This window comes from Myxocyprinus asiaticus, chromosome 37 (genome assembly GCF_019703515.2).
Source record: "Myxocyprinus asiaticus isolate MX2 ecotype Aquarium Trade chromosome 37, UBuf_Myxa_2, whole genome shotgun sequence".
Taxonomy (NCBI): domain Eukaryota; kingdom Metazoa; phylum Chordata; class Actinopteri; order Cypriniformes; family Catostomidae; genus Myxocyprinus; species Myxocyprinus asiaticus.
Window position 1 is genome coordinate 30,207,068 of NC_059380.1, and position 14,909 is coordinate 30,221,976.

The window sequence follows — 14,909 nt, forward strand, 5'->3', positions numbered from 1 at the left end:
TTTGATTATCTATAGTCATTTTGGAAATCACAGATTTATTTGCAAACTAATATAATATAAGTCAGAAGACACTGTCATTGTACCAGGTTTCTTCATATAAATATATATGCATTCATACGCTCATGAAAGCCTTAAACTTAAAAGGATTTCTTATCCTGTGGCTCCCCCTGGTGGACAATAAAAATTATTACAGCTTTCGTTGGTCAGTTGAAATTGCTGATTTAAAATTTGCTGTTAGCCCCCCCCCCCCCCATCATAAATCCATGAAATTTAGTGTGATTCTTCAGAATGTCGTGTTCTCCATATTTACATATTTTTGTGAAGTTTGGCCTTTGTGCACACAAGATACAGGAATATTAGTCATAATGGGCCACACTAGTTAAATATATCAGATTGTATCTTCTAGACGATTTAATGGATCAAAATGCTTTTTATAAATTTATGCCTGCATGGTCTAGTGCTGATCTGGGCCAAGTCTGGTGAAGATCTGATTAATGCCCTAGGAGGAGTTCGAAAAAGTAGGGTTTTCAGTAAATTAGAATGGCAGAAACATTTTATAAAATGAAATAAAACTGAGATATACATATACACGACTTGATGCAATGATTTAGAGGAAAAAAATCATTTTTATTTTAATGTGCTCGGATGCCGAGTTATTAGAAAAAATGTAAATGTTTTTGTTATAGCGCCACCTTGTGGCCAATTGTCACAAAACTTGGTACACAGCCTCATTTTGACACTGTCAGAATTGTTCAAGATTTGTAATGGTGCAACTTGGTGTGCAGCCTCAGAATATCATGTTGTTTATGTGTATCAAGTTTCGCTACGATAGGTGATGCATACCAAATTTCGTGCGAATCGGACATAAGGCCTTGGAGGAGTTTGAAAAAGTAGATTTTCCCAAAAATCCAAAATGGCGGAAAAATTTTATAGACTGAAATGAAATCGGAGATAAAGGTTTTGATCATAGTCCTTATGGTTCCAGAGTTATGACCACAAACACAAAGGTGCTTATTATAGCACCAACTAGTGTCCGACTGGTGCGAGTGTGGGTGCCTGAGTAGTGGGGATTTGGAACCATCCTGCCAAGTTTGGGGTCTGTGCGACTTATGGTCTCTGACGCCCAGACACATTTAAGGCAGAAAAAGAATAATAAATAATAAATATTGCCACAAGCGGCAATCATGGGGTCCAACCACATGTGAAGAAATAAACAATATAATAAAAATTTACAGAAATGATCCAGTGGATGCCAAATAATAATAATAATTATAAAAATAAAATAAAATAAATAAATATTAATAATAATAATACAAATTGACAGAACAGATCCTCCCTAACCTAAAATTGCTGAAAATTGTGTACCAAAACTTTGAAGCTGTAAAACGCACATAAAGACATAAAATTAATCCATATGACTCCATTGGTTGAATCCATATCTTTTGTAACAACATTTTTCAAGAGTTATGGCCCAAAATGTGATTTTTGTTTGTTTTATTTGTTTTGTCTGAGTCAAATGAACGAAACCAGATGTCTCTATTATGTTCTGGTGCAGAGATATATGTTTTGTTACTTGATTGCTAGCATAACCCCATCTGGTTGCTAGGCAGTTACCAAGGTGATACTCAAAAAGGCTCCTTGCTACCCTGAGTCAAATGAATGAAGCCGGAATTCTCTACAATGTTCTGGTGCAGAGATATGTGATTTGTTACTTGGTTGCCATGGTAACCCCATCTGGTTGCTAGGCAGTTACCAAGGTGATACTCAAAAGGCTCCTTGCTACCCTGTGTCAAATTAATGTAACCGGAATTTTCTCCGATGTTCTGGTGCAGAGATATGTGATTTGTTAATTGGTTGCTGAGGTAACCCCATTTGGTTGCTAGGCAGTTACCAAGGTGATAATCAAAAGGATCCTTGCTACCCTGAGTCAAATGAACAAAACCGGAAATTTCTACGTTGTTCTTGTGCAGAGATATGTAATTTGTTGCATGGTTGCTAGGGTAACCCCATCTGGTTTCTAGGTAGTTACCAAGGTAATACTCAAAAGGCTCCTTGCTATCCTGAGTCCAATGAATGAAACCGGAAGTTTCTACATTGTTATGGTGCAGAGATATGTGATTTGTTACTTGATAGGGTAACCCCATCTGGTTGCTAGGCAGTTACCAAGGTGATACTCAAAAGGCTTCTTGCTACCCTGAGTCAGATGAATGAAGCCGGAAGTCTCTATGATGTTCTGGTGTAGATTTTTGTGATTTGTTACTTGGTTGCTATGGTAACCCCTTCTGGTTGCTAGGCAGTTACCAAGGTGATACTCAAAAGGCTCCTTGTTCTGGTGCAGAGATATGTGATTTGTTACTTGGTTGCTAGGATAACCCCATCTGGTTGCTACACAATTACCAAGGTGATACTCAAAAGGATCCTTGCTACCCTGAGACAAATGAATGAAACCGGAATTTGCAACAATATTCTGGTGCAGAGATACTGTATTTGATTTGTTTCTTGGTTGCTAGGGTAACCCCATCTGGTTGCTAGGCAGTTACCAAGGTAATATTCAAAAGGCTCCTTGCTACCGTGAGTCCAATAAACGAAACCAGAAGTCTCTAGACATTCTGATCCTGAGATCCCATCTAAGCATTTTGAATGGACGTCGATGGGGTTTGGTTGCTAGGGTGCTCTAAATGGTAGATAGGGTGTGGCTAAGTAGTTTCTATGATGATATCTGAAATCTGATTGCTCACCCAAGTAAAACAAGCCAACTGTCATTTCTCTAGGACATTCTGATCCAAAGATATCACTCTCATCTATTTTGAATGGAAGTCAATGCGTTTTGGTTGCTAGGGTGCTCTAAATGGTTGCTAGGGCATGGATAAGTAGTTTCCATGATGATACCTGAAGTCTGATTGCTCACTCAAGTAAAACAAGCCAACTGTCATTTCTCTAGGATATTCTGATCCAAAGATATCACACTCAGCCATTTTGAATGGAAGTCAATGGGGCTGGTTGCTATGGTACTCTATATGGTTTCTAGGGCATGGCTAAGTAGTTTTTCAAGTGGATACATTTAAGACTGATTGCTCACCCAAGTGAAACAAGCCAACTGTCATGTCTGTATTCCATTCTGATCCAAAGATATCCCTCTCAGCCATTTTTAATGGAAGTCAATAGGGCTGGTTGCTAGGTTGCTCTAAATGGTTGCTAGGGCATGGCTAGCCAATGACCAGAGAGATTCTTATTGGCTGATTACTAACCTGACTCAAAAGATCCAATCCCCTAGTGTCTACAAAATTCTGTTCTGAAGATATCCTTCTGAGCCATTTTGAATGGAAGTCTGTGGGGGTGGTTCCTAAGGTGCCGTAAATGGTTGCTAGGGCGTGGCTACACCATTTCCAAGATGATACTTAAAGACTGATTGGTAGCTCGAGTGAAATGAGCCCGCCCCATGTCTCTACAACATTCTGTTTGGGAGATATGATCCCACAAAATTCATTGTCTTGCCATAGTATGCCTATGGGGCATTTTTGGGCTGGTTTTAAGGCAGCATTTTACAGTTTTCGGAAGCAGCTATATAGAAATGACGTGAGACAGAAATGGGGATAATGGAAAAATAAACACATAATATAATTACAGACATATGTAAACATATCCCTAAAACAATGTAACAGTTAATCATGTCTGGCAACTTGATAAATATGTTTTCAATATTTTTAGGATATGTAAAAATTAAGGTGACATTTGATTATCTATAATCATTTTGGAAATCACAGATTTATTTGCAAACTAATATTTTAAAAGTCAGAAAACATTGTCAGTGTACCAAGTTTCTTCAAATAAATTTATATGCATTCATACACTCATGAAAGCCTTAGACTTAAAAGGATTTCTTATCTTGTGGCTCCCTCTGGTGGATAAAAAAAAATAGTATTACAACTTCATTGGTCAATTGAAATTGCTGATTATTTAAAATTTGCTGTTAGCCCCCCATTCATCATAAATCCATGAAATGTAGTATGATTCCTCAGAATGTCCTGTTTTCCATATTTACACAGCTTTGTGAAGTTTGGCATTTGTGCACACAAGATACAGGAATATTAGTCATAATGGGCCACACTAGTCAAATATTTCGGATTGTATCTTCTAGATGATGGATCAAAAAATTCTTTTGATAACATTTTGCCTGCATAGTCTAGTGCTGACCTGGGCCAAGTTTGGTGAAGATCTGATTAATGCCCTAGGAGGAGTTCGAAAAAGTAGTGTTTTCAGTAAATTAGAATGGCAGAAACATTTTATAAAATTAAATAAAACTGAGACATACATTTTGTAGGACTTGACACAAGGATTTAGAGGTAAAAAGCATTTTGATTTTAATGTGCTTGGATGCCGAGTAATTAGCAAAAACATAAATGTTTTTGTTATAGCGCCACCTTCTCATTTTGACACTGTGCATGAATATCTCAAGTTTCGTAATGGCCGGCCATTCAGATTTGATGTTATTAGCTGCTGAAATTTGGTTGGCTGCTGGCTGCCATGTTTGTTGATTTTTCCAAATGATATTTTAGTGATATGTTAGCCTTTGGGCCATAGAAGATGCAAACCAATTTTCAACATTATTAATCATACAGCTGCGGAGTTATGAGTGTTTTTCAGTTGTAGCGCCCCCTATAGGCGGAATTTGACACAACTTGGCATGCAGCCTCGCTATGTTTGGACTTTTAGTTTGGTAGATATAGGTCAATTTCAATTACATGGATGACGCCTGACCAGTTTGTTGGCTTATATCTACGTAATGCTTTGACAAAATAAAACTCTTTTGATAACTTTTTGACAGGAGGTTCCATAGATGATGCATACCAAATTTCGTGCGAATCGGACATAAGGCCTTGGAGGAGTTTGAAAAAGTAAATTTTCTAGATGGAAATGAAATCGGAGATATACGTTTTGTAGACCACAGCTGTGTCCGAAACTGCCCCATCCACTAAACAGTGCACTATTTCGGGTAGCCGCCATTTTGTAGTGGTGTCCGAATTCATTCCCTACATCTCGTTCCCTACATTTGTTCACTCATTCTTACCCACAATGCAATCTGATTTCGAGGGTACATATGATGTACACTCTCCGACCCCTATTTCCCATAATCCAACACGGAAACACAAAAAATATAATTGCAAATGGCAGACGCAAACTAAACTTTTACAAATGTAAGCAACTATTTTATTAATAAAAAATACATCTGTATCAAGATATAATGAAGTAAAATTATACATATTGATGGGTACATTTGTGATTGGCCACTAACTCCACTTGAATGCAATTTTTGACTCGTAACTAGCAAGGGTAATTTTTTCATGCAGCAAATGATAATTTGTTGGATTGTTCACATATATTATTTATCAAATGTAACTACTATATTCGCATACACCTTAGAAAATAACGTACCGAAGATTTTCTATTGCTTTAGGGACGGATGAAGACGTAACACATCTCATAATGAGCAGGATGGCCAATAGGCATCTCTTCTCTGGGCGCAGGAACGCAGCCCAGCTTGGATGAGAGTGAGTTTGAAGATAACTTTTCCTCAGGAATTAGTAGAGTTCAGTTTCAGTTGATATATCTAATTAGTAATATTTAAATCATTATGTTATATGCACTACAGAACTGTACTTAAAGAGATGGGTTTGCTTGGTGTGGTAACCCCTGCCAAAGCTGCCAAAAAGTGGGAAAATTTGAAGAAAACCTGCAAGGTAAATTAATCTTAATAATATATACAGTTTTGCTTGTAGATTTACATCCTTTGCAGCATCTGCAAGATGTTTTTTTTTAATGATGCATACAAGTAGCCTTTTTTACTACTGCATTAATGAAGCTATTTGATATTACAGATATGTACATACATTTCACAAATCCAGATCATAACTAAATTTACAAATGAAACTTTTAAAATGTTTACAAGCCCTTGGTTCTTAATATCATGTGTCCTCCTTCAGGGGCAATGACTGTAGCCTTTTGTGATGTTTGTGCATAGCACTTCTCATTTGATCTCTCAACTACAGTGGCTGATCCAGCTTTGCCACTCAGGACAATTGAGGGGCTCATACTCAACTATTACAAAAGGCTACAAACAATCATTTATGCTTAAAGAGGCAAAAATTTATAACAAAGAGTTTTTAAAGTATTTAATTATTATTTTCAAATGGAGTGTACTTCAATATCTGTTATACAGTACTGAATAAAAAACAAAACATAAATTTTTGTTTTTGCTCATTTTTAAAGAAAAACTCTTAAAGATTCTACAAGGGGTATGTAAACTTTGAGCACAGCTATACAATATTTTTTATTCAGTGCTGTTCACACTGAATAATTCACATTAGGTGCTTCACAAATATATTTGTCTTAAGACAATTATTTTATGCTGCTTAGTGTTTTAATTGGAAATATAAATTTTAGACTATATTAGTATACTCACTATCAAGCATTGAATTACAGAAATAGCTCACCCAACAATGATCAACTTTAGTAATTCTCTCATCATTTCCTCACCCTTATGCAATCTCAAACTCCTATGACTTTCTTCCACAGAATTCAAACAAAGATATTTTAATGGAAATTTGACATCTTTTGTTCACACAATGCAGGTGAATGGTGACCAAATCTTTTAGCTCCAAAAAGGACATAAAGGCAGCATTAAGGTAATACATATGACTCCAATGTTTAAAACTATGTCTTCTGAAGCGATCCGATCAGTTTTGTGTGAGAACAGACCAAACTGTAACTCCTTTTTCGCTATCTATCTTGACATCAGCAGTCTCTTAGCCAAGCATGATTTCAAGCTCAATTACACTTCATAGTGCTTGATGCATGCCAGAATGCTAGATGGTGTCAGGAAGTGTAATCAAACTTGAAATCTTGGAGACCTGAGCTTGAAATCTAGGTCTAGGAGACTGCTTATGTCAAGATTTATAGTGAAAAAGGAGTTACATTTTCTTATCAAAAAGCTATTAGAAAGTCTTACGCATAACCTTTTTGCCACCTTTATCCCTTGCATTGTATGGAGATAAACAGATCATATCTCTAAAATATTTTATTTGTGCTCCGTGGAAGAAAGTAAGTTGTACAAGTTTGAGAGCACTTAAGGGTGAGTAAATGAAGAGCAAATTATAATTATTGGGTGAGCTATTTCTTTAAAACCATACTGAATAACTTTATGCTGTCAGAGCCTTTGTATTTGAAAATGTCATGTATCTCTTTAAGATATATCATTCTCTTCTAAATCATTTTTAGGAGCTAAGGAAGCCACCCACCCTCCTCATGGACTGCGCCAGATTTGCCAGTTCTTGCTGTGAGATGTTACCCCACTCTTCCACCAAGGCACTTGCAAGTTCCAGGACATTTCTGGGGGGAATGTCCCTAGCCCTCACCCTCCGATTAAACAGGTCCCAGACGTGCTCATTGGGATTGAGATCCGGGCTCTTTGCTGGCCATGGCAGAACTCTGACATTCCTGTCTTGCAGAAAATCATGCACAGAACGAGCAGTATGGCTGTTGGCATTGTCATGCTGGAGGGTCATGTCAGGATGAGCCTGCAGGAAGGGTACCACATGAGGGAGGAGGATGTCTTCCCTGTAATGCACAGCATTGAGATTGCCTGCAATGACAACAAGCTCAGTCCGATAATGCTGTGACACACCGCCACAGACCATGACGGACCCTCCACCTCCAAATCGATCCCACTCCAGAGTACAGGCCTCGGTGTAACGCTCATTCCTTTGATGATAAACGCGAGTCCGACCATCACCCCTGGTGAGACAAAACCACAGCTCATCAGTGAAGAGCACTTTTTGCCAGTCCTGTCTGGTCCAGCGAAGGTGGGTTTGTGCCCATAGGCGACGTTGTTGCCGGTGATGTCTGGTAAGGACCTGCCTTACAAAAGGCCTACAAGCCCTCAGTCCAGCCTCTCTCAGCCTATTGTGGACAGTCTGAACACTGATGGAGGGATTGTGCATTCCAGGTGTACATGTCCCGCAGGTGTGATTTTCGGATGTACCGATCCTGTACTTACTTAAGTGTTGTTACACGTGGTCTCATACATAAGTGTACCAAATTTGGTGATATCTCATTCCGTTTAAGAGTTATAACCATTTTAGTAAAAGTGGCCCCGCCCAGTATGTACATTTTGGCATACTGTTTGACGATGAATCAATTTCAGAATTCCTTTGATAAATTTTCATATTTGAACATTGCTGAATCTATCTGCACTGGTTTGGTTCCGATCGGGCGAATGGCCTAGGATGAATTCGTTTTGAATTTTTTCAAACAATCCAAAAAAGCGGTAAAACGAAGAGGAGGAGCAAAAATTTGAAGGTTGCAAAACCCTTCGTCATGACACCAGGAATCGCAGGAAAAAATAATTTGTTTCTAGCCCTTACGGTTCAAGAGTTATGGCGCAAATTGTGATTTTTGTTTGTTTTGTTCAAAATAGCGCCACCTAGTGTCTGATGGATGTGTGTCTGTATGCCTAAGTAGTGGGGGGGGGGGGGATTTGGAACCATCCTGCCAATTTTGGGGTATCTACAATCTCTGACGCTCACACTTTTAGGGCAGAAAAAATACATTTTTTACTATTATAATGCCACCAAGATGTGAAGATGCACAATTGTTTTTTTTGTGTGTGTCCTTAGAATACATATGTGTACCAATTTGGTGACAATATCTGATTCTGTTAAAGAGTTATAACCATTTTACTAAAAGTGGCCACACCCATTACGAACGTTTTGGCATACCATTTGACGATAAATTACAATTTATAAACTTTGATACATTTTCATTTTGGGACTCCAGAGAATCTTTCTGCACTGGTTTGGTTCCAGTAGGGTGAATGGCCTAGGACTAGTTCGAAAAAGTATTCTTTTAAAATAATCTCAAGTATTTATTGAACGTTTTGTTTCAAACCAATGGTACTTAAGGCAAAGTTATTCAGAATGAGGAGGTTTACAGCATGGTATGAATAACGTGTTTCTTTTTGAAACACAACAGTATATACAACAATTTACATGCATGTAAAATGCCATAGCGTCTCCCAGTGGCCAATTGTTTTCACATTTTGCACAGACCTCTTGGGCCAAGAGACAAATAGGCCTTCCAGGTTTTGTTCCGATCGGCCTTATTTAACCCTATATAAAAGCTGCTGAAAACTGATTGGTCGATGGTGGCCATGTTTTTAAAGATATGCGACTGTCCTCATAGACCTTAATGGCACCTTGGACAAAGACACTGCATGCAAAATTTAAGTTTATCGGACCAGCGGTTCCATAGTTATTGAAATTTTTTTTTTATTATTATAGCACCACCAAGAGGCAGAGGCATGCAATGTTTTTTGTGTGTCCTCAGTGTTGCCCCATACATAATTGTACAAAATTTGGTGATATCTCAATCTGTTCAAAAGTTATAACCGTTTATGTAAAGTGGCCACTCCCACTACGTACGTTTTGGAGTACCGTTTGACGATAAAACAAAATTTCAAAATTCTTTTGATATCTTTCCATAACTATGCTGAATCTTTCTACACTGGTTTGGTTTCGATCGGCGAATGGCCTAGGACAAGTTTGTTTTTAATTTTTTTTAAACAATCCAAAATAGCGGGAAAACGAAGGGGCAGAGAGTTTCAGGTCTCCAGGCCTTATGGTTTGGTCTGCACGATCAGTTTTACGGCAGAAAATCATCCTTGCAAATATAATAATATAGCCTCAAGCGGCAAATATCGGGGACCAAGCACATATGTAAAAATGACAAAAATAATCTGATTTGAAAGGAAAGATCCAGTGGAACCCTAAATCAAACCCTAACCACCTTCAGAGGGCTGACAGTATATCAGAATCAGAACCAGAATCAGAGTTATTGCCAAGTATGCTTACACATACAAGGAATTTGTCTTGGTGACAGGAGCTTCCAGTGTACAACAATACAAAAACAGCAGCAAGACATAGATAATAATAAAAAAAAAAAAATTAAAAAAAAATAGTTATACACATACGTACATACAGACACACACATACATACATACACACATACGTAGTGCAATCTAATACAAATCTGTTATCTGTTATGTACAGTGCAAATACAAATCTGTTATGTACAGTGCAAATTTATTTGGATTTTTTTCTTTGTTTTTTTCCAGAGGAATGAAATTGCAGAAGAGGTTGGATGTGTTGGATAAATATAACAAAAGACTAAACTGTGTATTGCACATAGTTATTGCTTAATGGGGCAATTTAACTGTTCATGAGATGGATAGCCTGAGGGAAAAAACTGTTCCTGTGCCTGACGGTTCTGGTGCTCAGGGCTCTGAAGCGTTGGCCAGAAGGCAACAGTTCAAAAAGGTAATGGGCAGGATGAGTGGGGTCCAGAGTGATTTTTCCAGCCTTTTTCCTCACTCTGGAAGTGTATAGTTCTTGAAGGGGGGGCAGGGGGCAACCAATAATCCTCTCAGCAGTCAGAATTGTCCTTTGTAGTCTTCTGATGTCTGAATTCATAGCAAGAACAAAAACAAACCAGACAGTTATTGAAGTGCAGAGGACAGACTCAATGACTGCTGAGTAGAACTGTATCAGCAGCGCCTGTGGCAGGTTGAACTTCCTCAGCTGGCGTACAACCTCTGCTGGGCCTTTTTCACAGTGGAGTCAATGTGTGTCTCCCACTTCAGGTCCTGTGAGATGGTAGTGCCCAGGAACCTGAATGACTCCACTGCTGCCACAGTGCTGTTTAGAATGGAGAGGGGGGTCAGTGTTGGGGTGTTCCTCCTAAAGTCCACAATCATCTCCACCGTTTTGAGCGTGTTCAGCTCAAGGTTGTTTTGAATGCACCAGACAACCAGCTGGTCAACCTCCCTTTTGTATGCAGACTCATCCTCATCTCGAATGAGACTGATGACAGTGGTGTCGTCTGCAAATTTCAGGAGCTTGACAGAGGGGTCCTTGGCGATGCAGTCATTGGTGTAGAGGGAGAAGAGTAGTGGGGAGAGCACACATCCCTGGGGGCACCAGTGCTGATTGTACAGGTGCTGGAAGTGAATTTCCCCTGTCTCACAAGCTGCAGCCTGTCCGACAGAAAGCTGGTAATCCACTGACAGATAGACATGGGAACAGAGAGTTGGTGTAATTTATTCTGGAGTATAGCTGGGATGATGGTGTTGAAAGCCAAACTAAAGTCCACAAAAAGGATCCTTACATATGTCCCTGGTATGTCCAGATGTTGCAGGATATGATGCAATCCCATGTTGACTGCATCATCCACAGACCTGTTTGCTTGATAAGCAAATTGAAGGGGATCTAGAAAGGTCCAGTGATGTTCTTCAGGTGGGCCAACATCAGTCTCTCAAATGATTTCATGACCACAGACGTCAGGGCGACAGGTTTGTAGTCATTAAGTCCTGTGATTTTTGGTTTCTTTGAGACAGGAATAATGATTGAGCGTTTGAAGCAGCATGGGACTTCACACTGCTCTAGTGATCTATTGAAGATCTGTGTGAAGATGGGGGCCAGCTGGTTAGCACAGGATTGAAGATACACTGGTGAGACGCCATCTGGGCCCGAAGCTTTCCTCGTCTTTTGTTTCTGAAAGACCCAGCTCACATCATCTTCACAGATCTTAAGTGCAGGTTGAGTAGCAGGAGGGGGGTTGCAGGAGGTGTTGGTGTTTGTGTGAAGTGAAGGTCAGAGTGGGTGTGGGGTGTGAGACTGGGCCTTTCAAATCTGCAGTAGAACACATTCAGGTCGTCAGCCTGTTGTTGGTCCACCACATGGTTGGGGGTAGGAGTCCTGTCATTTGGGAGTTGTTTCATGCCACTCCACACTGATGCAGGGTCGTTAGCTGAAAACTTGTTTTTCAGCTTCTCAGAGTATCTTCTTTTAGCCACTCTGATTTCCTTGTTCAGTGTGTCCCTGGCCTGATTGTACAAGACTTTATACCCACCCCCGTAAGCATCCTCTCTGGCCTGATGAAGCTGCCTGAGCTCTGCTGTAAACCATGGTTTGTCATTGTTGAACTTTAAATAAGTCCTAGTAGGAATGCACATATCCTCACAGAAACTGATATATGATGTAACAGTATCTGTGAGCTCGTCCAGGTCTGTGGCTGCAGCCTCAAAAACACTCCAATCCGTGCAATCGAAGCAGGCTTGTAGTTCCCGATCTGCTTCATTGGTCCATCTCTTTACAGTCCTTACAACTGGCTTGGTTGATTTTCATTTCTGCCTGTAGTTTGGAAGAAGATGAACCAGACAGTGATCAGAGAGTCCCAAAGCTGCTCTAGGAACAGAGCGATATGCATCCTTTATTGTTGTGTAGCAATGATCCAGTATGTTCCTGTCTCTGGTGGGGCATGTAATGTGCTGTTTGTATTTGGGCAGTTCACATGTGAGATTTGCTTTGTTAAAATCCCCAAGATTAATAATAACTGAGTCCGGGTATTGTTGTTCCATGTCTGTGATTTGATCAGCCAGCTGTTGCAGCGCCGCATTCAAACACGCATTTGCCTTGATATACACACTCACCAGAATAAACGAGAAAAACTCCTGCGGCGAGTAGAAAGGCTTACAGTTAATGAAGAGCGCTTCCAAATTAGGACAGCACATCCTCTTTAACGTTGTTACATCTGTACACCAACTTTCATTGATGTAAAAGCATGTTCCACCGCCTCTTGTTTTCCCCTTTAACTCCGCAATGCGATCCACTCTGAACAGCTGGAAGCCCGGCAGATATAACGCGCTGTCCGGAATGGCTTCACTCAGCCAGGTTTCTGTGAAGCACATGGCAGCAGAGGTTGAAAAGTCCTTGTTTGTGTGGGTGAGGAGATGTAGTTCGTCCATTTTGTTAGGAAGAGAGCGGAGATTCACAAGATGAATGCTCGGCAGCGTTGTTTGAAAGCCCCGCTGACGGAGTTTGACCAGCGCACCGGTTCGTCTCCCTCGCCTGCGTCTCCTGAACAACAAAGCCACGCCTCCAACTAAAATGTCTAGCAAAACGTCTGAATATTCAAAAACCGGGAAAAGACTGTCTGGTATAAGCTGTCAAATGTTCAGCAGTTCATCTCTGGTAAAACTGACTGGAAAAATATTACTAAACACAGGACAAACAAACAAAAACAACAAAACAATAGGAGCGCTCCACACCGAGGCAGCCATCCGCAGCGCCATCATGATATGATATTCACCATATCATATCATCATGATATGATATGACAATAGTCACTGTTCTCTAACAAAGTCATTCATGTTTTATTGTAGGTCAGTTTAATATTTAAGCCACCTTAGCTGCAAGTTTAAAGTGAATCCATAACTGAGATTTAAATCTGAGTTTAAAGTAATGGAGCAACAGCATTAAAGTTAATTCAGATTTACTGTGAAATTTAAATCAGGATCAAAAATATTATTTAAATGTAACTGATTATTTTTAAACAAGTTTGGTGCAACAAAATTAACTACAACCATGTAAACACTTTAACAAATATATTATCGGCTCATCTGGGTACACAGCTTTTGTGTTTTGTACACTGGTAACACATATGAATTTGCTTACTGGTGTGCATAAAACACCAAATACATAGTCTGAACTGGACAAAAACACATTAAATCTGATTTTTACAAGCCTCAGCCAAACCACATTTGTAGTTGATTAGGAATCCGATTAAAATCTGATTTTTCTTAATGCATCTCAGTCAGATTGGATTTCATGTGTTTTTTTCATCATTTGCTGTGCGAGACGGCTGTTATATGTCAGGTTTTGCGACGAGAAAACATACTGCGCTCTGAACGGCATAATTAATGCCTTCACATGGCACTTCATTCATTTCGTTCATTTAAGCAGAATTAAATTAAAATGTTACATTTTCAATAGCCAATACGTCTGCTTACGCGAACTTTTTTTATAGTCCCAATAAGGAAAAAATTATAATGCAGCCAAGGACAAATTTTGAGAAACAGAAATGATTAGTTCACCTCTGGAATCTAAGACTTGAGAGGTGAACTAATCATTTCTGTTTCCTGTGTGAGCATTGCATAGCATCTACGGCTGTCACGTGACAAAAAAAACGAACAACTGGACCAGAGGACTCGAGAGGTGAACTAATCATTTCTGTTTCCCGTGTGAGCAGTGCATAGCGTCTATGGCTGTCACGTGACAAAAGAACGAACGACTCGGACCAGAAGACTCGAGAGGTGAACTAATCATTTCTGTTTCCTGGCTGTACAGCGCCTATGCGGTTTTCACGTAACAAACGAATGGAGGTTGCGCAATGCACATGCGCGGCTAACACAAAATGAACGAATCACTCTCTGAGACTACTCGTTCTTCTGAGTCACATAAAAGGTTTGTTCAAATGAACGAATCGTTTATGAACGACCCATCACTAGTTGGAACTAGTACGAAGAAATTACATAAACTCTGATTGCAAACTGCTTTTTTTAATTTCCAAAATGCTGTCGCTGTGACAGATATGAGGTCAAATATGATCTAACAATGATCTTATCTGATCAAGACCACCATATACCATATAGCAGGAGGAACAGATCCGGTCTCCACCACCTACTGCTTGACTACTGTTTGTGAAATGATAAGTGAATAAAAATAATGTCATACTGCTAAAATGATGTCTTTGCATTTATTTTGAATGCAGAATGCATCATTTCAGCGCTCGCCTTTCAGCAAGTCGCACAGTAAAAAATATTATTATATAAACATTTTCGGTTTTGATAAATAGTTGTGCTTGAAAAATCCAAGCACTCAAATAAATAAGGGTAATAGATTTGCATATCATATAAAGTTAATATTTATTAAACCAACAATTAGATGAAATATCATGTGCAGGCAAATAAGATCCATGTTTAAATCGAGCAGGGTCATAGAACGAAAAACAATCTAGTA

At 39.3% G+C, this 14,909-nt stretch overlaps 1 pseudogene; it reads left to right on the forward strand.

Moving 5' to 3' along the window:
• The first annotated feature begins 5,666 nt into the window (after positions 1-5,666).
• The window catches only part of LOC127428019 (SOSS complex subunit B1-B-like), a 31,632-nt pseudogene continuing 22,389 nt past the window's right edge, over positions 5,667-14,909 (forward strand).